Here is a 5,946-nt window from a genome sequence, read left to right as displayed (position 1 = left end):
TCTCAGTCCAAAAGACTGTGTTTGGTATTTTTGTATATTTGATCTAGTTATTACAATTTCCTTTCATTTCTGTTTAGCTGAAAATATTTTAATTTTCTCATCATATTTGAGGGACAATTTTATGGGGTATATAATTCTTTCTTTTTTTTTTTTTACATTTATAATATTCTCTCAAAAGTTTATTACAAACTAGTTTTGCAGGCCACAAGGAAACACAAGGACTATGTACAGCCTTACAGGAAACAGGCAAGGAGCTGAGGAGGGCCAAGATGAGTCTAGGGCCTTGGTGGGTACATTCCTGGGGGAGGAGGCCCTCACATCCCTGGGTTGGTGGCCGCATCCCTGGAGAGGGCATGCCCATTGGAGTCCCTCATCTAGGTGGGATTCCCATTGGGGGACCCATGGGAGGCCTCATACCAGGAGGTGGACCCATCATGCCTGAAGGGGGTGCCCCTCGGCCCATAGGTGGTGGAGGACCTGCATGGCCAGGTGGGTACTAGGTTGGGGCCCCTGTTATGCTGGCTGTGGCAGCAGCTGCAGCAGCTGCAACAGTGCCTCTTCCTTGTGGGGTCATCACCTGTTGGGAAGGCCCAACAACTCCTCAGACTGGTCCAGCAAGTCCTGCGGGAGCCTGGGGCATTGGAACACCAGCTGGAATGCTTCTGCCTGCGGCCCTGCCAATCCCTGGGCCTCCAGCCGCTCCAGCAAGTAGTACTCGGACAATGCCAGTATCTTTGGGAAGAGACCCTCTATAGTCATCGAGACCAGGTTCTCTCCTCGCAGCAGCACCAGACCGAGGACTCGCTTCTCTTCCCTTTCTGCTTGTTTTGAATTCTTTGACTTAATCTTCCTGAATTCATCACAGTCACAGAGGATCAAGTTGTTCATGTGTTCGTCAAAGACCTTAAAGGTGCCGTTGAAGATCCGGCCGTCTTGCAGGATGCACCTCATCATGTAGTCAATGTCCAGCAGCATCTTGCTGCTCTTGCGGATAGTCATGGTGGCGGTTCTGATGGCTAAGATAATAGCTGGATTCGCCTCCGCAGAGGCCTAGACGCCACTTAGAGTCGGATTCCCACCACCACTACCGGAAATGCCGGGGTATATAATTCTTGGTTAGCAAATTTTTCTCTCAGAATTTTGTGTATGTCGCCCCATTGCCTTCTTGCCTGCATGGCTTCTGCTGAGAAATCAGAATTTAATCTTATTGGTTCTTCTTTGTAAAAAAACTTTCCATTTTTCATGAGATGCTCTCAGTGTTCTTTCATTATGTTTGATTTTGGAGAGTATGATTATGAAATGTCTTGGTGATTTTCTTTCAGAGTCTATCTTGTCTGGGACTCATACAGTTTCTTGAATGCTTATCATCTCATCTTTCATGATGTTCACAAAGTTTTCTTCCAAGAAGTCTCTGACTATCTTTTCTATGCTTTCATTGTCTCTTCCTGTTCTGGAAATCTGATCACCCATAGTTATTCCTCTTCATGGGGCTCCACATGAATCCAAGACTTTCTTTGGATTTTTTCCTTCTTTTTTCTGATTGTTCTTCTAGCTTACTATTATTGATAGATTTAGCCTCAATCTCACTAATTCAGCTCCACTGATTGCCCTTTCAATGTATTGTTCATTTCTAAAATCCTAGCCTTCTGGATTTTTATCTGCTGGCTTTGTATTTTCTGCAATCCTGTATTTCTTTTGGTTGTTTATTCCTGTAGTGTTATCTTTAATTGTTCCTGTTTTCCTCAATCTTTCTGTCAAAATTTTGGAAATACCTAAATATCATTTTCTGGGATTCTTTTTCTTGCTCTGCTTCTTGGTCCCTCATTTGAGCCATTCTATCTTATTTCTTCTTGTGAACAGAAATTGTCTTTTGGTTTTGAGACATTGGGATGTTATTTTATCTGTATTAAGTTGATGATGGTATGTAGAAGATAATCACCAACTGCCTCCTGGTGGGTTGTTTAGGGGATGAAAGCTTGTGCACTCCTCTCTGTTCACTGTTCATGTAGCTTAGTTTACGGTGGGTTTGGCTGATGTTGGTTGTTGTCGTTGACTCAGTTTATAGCAGTTGGTATTGGCTTTTGCCTGGTGGGTTGGGTCACAGAGTGTATGGTTGTGGTTGGTATATATAGGCACACTTGTTTTCTACTGTCAAGTGAGTCAAGAAGAAAAGGTACACACACAAGAGTGAAGGAAATCAAACAAGGAAACAATAGCAGAAAAAGCAAATAGTAAAGAGGAGGGGAAGCAGGGAACAACTAGAAAAAGAATACACACATAAAAAGAGAGAAAAGTCAGAGAAAAAGAAATTTATAAGGTGAAAATAAAGAGAAAGAAAAACTAAACTCAATTAGGGAGAGAAATGTGTAACAGGGAAGGAAACCAGAGAGTATTAAAGAAAAACAAAGAAAGAAAAGCAGCAGTAGTTGAGAAAGGGAAGTGGGAAGCAGAAAACAGAAGAGAAAATGAAAGCGGAGATACCAAGGATAGAAAGCAAGGAAAAATAAAGAGAGGAAGAGAGAATAAACAAGCAAAAACAATCAACGGAAAAAAACTGGACAAGAGCCAGACCCTGAGAGTAGAAAATTCTGGGGTCTCCTGCCAGCCAAGGACCTCACATACTGGGTGGGAAAGGGATGAGATGGTAGCATCTCAACACTAGATGGAGTTCTTGTAGGGAAGTTTGAGCATACCCCAAAGCATCTGGGAGTTCAGGGTTATTTCCATGTCAGAGAGCAGTTGAGGTTCAGAGGCCCCACTGGTCCTGGACTGGCTAGAACCGGTTCTGCAGGTCTGATTCCCAGTTGGTATTGCTAGCTCTCCACTCACTTTGAGGAGGCTCTGACTGCTTGGAGAGCAGGGGCTTCACTGAGAGTGTACACCATTTAACAACTACTTTTGTTGACTACTTACCACTTACTTAAAGCTTTGCACTTTCATCTCTCATTCTCATAACAATGCCTTTAATTAAGATAGCATTCCTTCATTTCACAGATGAGATCTGTAACTCAGCTTGATGCTCTAATGTAGCCTCTCTGACTCTATTACCTACCCACCACCTTCCAAGAAGAAGGAAATGAAAGAGGAAATAAGGAATATAAATAGAAAAGAGAATGAAGTAACAAGTGAAAATCAGAGTGCCAGGGCAAGAACAACAGTTGCACTACTGGCTATTTGGTAGTGGTTATGTACCATGGAGTTGGTTCAAACTCATAACGACCCTGTACAGGGTTTCCAAGGCTGTAAATCTTTACAGGAGCAGAAAGCCCCATCTTTCTCTTGCAAAACAGCTGGTGGTTGTGAACTGCTGACCCCCATTGTGATTCAAATGAGAAGTATTTCTTGCAACAAGAAAATCAATTTAAACAGCATGCTGAAATGATTTCTTCAGAAGGAACTATATATTTTGTGAATAGAGAGTACAATGTGATATATATCAATAAGCAGCAAGTGAAGGAAAACTGAGAGACTGAGTCATACCTCCTATTAGTTTTATAAGTGTTCTCTTCTCTCATTGAAGAAGTTTGGTGAACTATGTCCCAAAGACTATTTCAAAAGCTTCTGCTTTTAAAGATCAGGTTAAATAGACATCACCAACCAGTTGTAATAAGAAAAAGAAATTAAAACTAAATTGATATATGTCAGTAAAAGTATACTTTCAAGTGAAGAATCACTGTCTCACTTTATCTTGTTCATTTAAAAACAATTACCAAATAAATAACTCTTTCAAAGTAGTCTTTAGGAATACAATCCAGACTGCCATCTGAACACCACAGAAATAGTTGAAAGTAGTGATTTTAATTATAAAACAGTAACTTTCTGATACTTAACTGTCCTGAAGGAAGATATGATTTCAGACTCAATTATCAGCGTAATCGGACAAATTAATAATTTCAGCAACAAAATCACAGAGATCCTGCTAGCATATGATAATTCTGGGAGGCTATCAAAAAGACATTTGGGGGAAAATTAGTTCTATTATATGCAAATGGAATCTTTTCTAAAGTTTCTTCTACCATCTGCTTTTTCAATGCCAGCCAAAGAATAGTAATATGATTAAACCATAATTTTAATCTCTTGGTTTTCACGTTGTTTAAATTTGTCAAACCAGATATTTTTCAGCAGATGGCAATTCAATCTTTGTTTCAGGTTTCTTAAAGAACTTTCTAGGAGAGCTTAGAACTAAATTCTCTACTGAGCTGTACACATAGAAACTATTTAAATGGCAAACGTTTTGTTAATTATATGTTCACCACAATAAAACAAAAATTTTAAAATAACCTGTTCTGTTTAGGAAGTGAGTCTTTATCGGTAGCAATATAGATTCATAGCTATGTATATAAAGCAGTAATACTAATAATTGGTGTTGTTGTTGTTAAGTGTCATGGAGTTGGTACTCTATATAGGGTTTCTGGGGAGCAGCTGGGGAGCTTGAACTGCTGACCTTGAAGTCCAGCGCATTCATTCATAGCACCACATTCTACTGCCAAATGATCATTTATGATCTTTGATTCCTACAAAATCAGATTGTTGTTATTGTTGTTGTCAGGGGCCATCGAGTCAGAACTGACTCATAGCGACCCCATGCACAGCAGAATGAAACAATGTCTGATCCTGGGCCAACCTCACTACCACTGCCACACTTGAGTCCATCAATGATGCCACCTGGCTGATCCATCTCGTTGGGGGTCTTCCTCTTTTTCTCTGTGCCTCCACCCTACCAGCATGACATTCTTCTCCAACAATTGTTCCCTCCTGACAATATGTCCAAAGTATGAGAGACGAAGCTTAGCCATCCTGGCCTCCAAGGAGCACTCTGGCTGCACTTCTTCCAAAACAAATCTATTGGTTCTTTTGGCAATCCATGGCACTTTTAGTATTCTCCTCCAACACCACAACTCAAAGGCATCAATTCTTCTTTGGTCTTCCTTATTCACTGTCCAGCTTTCATATCCATATGAGGTTATTGAAAATACCATGGTGCACTTTAGTCCTCAAGCTGACATCTCTGCTCTTCAACACTTGTCTGTAGTTTATTATTTTTTGTGTGTGGGTTTTGTTTTTATTGTGAACTGAGTGATAGTTTACATAGGAGAACATCAGTTTTACACTCATCCTATTGTATTTCGTTTCATTGTAATGATTATATTCCCCTCCAAGCATCATCATTCAACAGTTTCTATGATTCCCTCTGTTGTTGGTTTTTTTTTTGGATGTACATCAAAACACTCAGGTGTTTTCACAATCATTCAAACAACCAAAGGGCACACCCTGTAAGCCTACCTCCCAGCTGCCAGCACACAACCCTTCTCCCTCTATAAGTCTAGAGTCCTCAGCAACTCTCTCTCCATGTCATCATCTCTGCCTTCATCTCTGGCATCACCGCTTCTCTGGATAGGGTCCCACACTCCACTCCTGCTCTTCTCCCTTGATGGTCCCAGAGTCTTCTATTCCTGGATTGTAAGATCAACCACTCCCCCCTTTTAGCTACAAAATTTCTACCTTTACAGTTATAACAATCACAATTAGTCATTATAACAATGAGTCACTATTGAATCATAAAAATCTTATCATCATCTCCTTTCACCCAATACTATTGCCTTTACTATTATTTTTATTATGTGAAATAACTAGGAAATTCTAACCTATATTTTGTATATATGAATTGTTATTATTTCAATGTTTCTCTCATACATTCTATTTACAGTAAATTTTATTTTCAATGCTCAGTGTGCTAGGTGCTCTGTTTAGCTTCTGAACAATTTATGAGGTAAATATTCCTACTCCTATTTGCAGATAAAGAAAAGAGGTTCACAACTAACCATGTTTACACAGCTAGCTAGTAAGTACTGAGAATTTAGAATCTAGGTTCATATGACTCTGATAAAGGGATTCAGAAAATATATTCTTTTATTCCTCTCCTCTTTTTATTGGCCTCATTCTTAC

At 39.9% G+C, this 5,946-nt stretch overlaps 1 pseudogene; it reads right to left on the bottom strand.

The window, feature by feature from the left end:
• Positions 1-275: 275 nt before the first annotated feature.
• On the bottom strand, positions 276-999 carry LOC102820804 (annotated as a pseudogene).
• Between the last annotated feature and the right edge of the window lie 4,947 nt (positions 1,000-5,946).

The sequence above is a fragment of the Chrysochloris asiatica genome, unplaced genomic scaffold, assembly GCF_000296735.1.
Source record: "Chrysochloris asiatica unplaced genomic scaffold, ChrAsi1.0 scaffold00002, whole genome shotgun sequence".
NCBI classification, from domain to species: domain Eukaryota; kingdom Metazoa; phylum Chordata; class Mammalia; order Afrosoricida; family Chrysochloridae; genus Chrysochloris; species Chrysochloris asiatica.
Note: the sequence above shows the minus strand (reverse complement) of the source record. Positions and strands in the feature narration are given on the sequence as shown.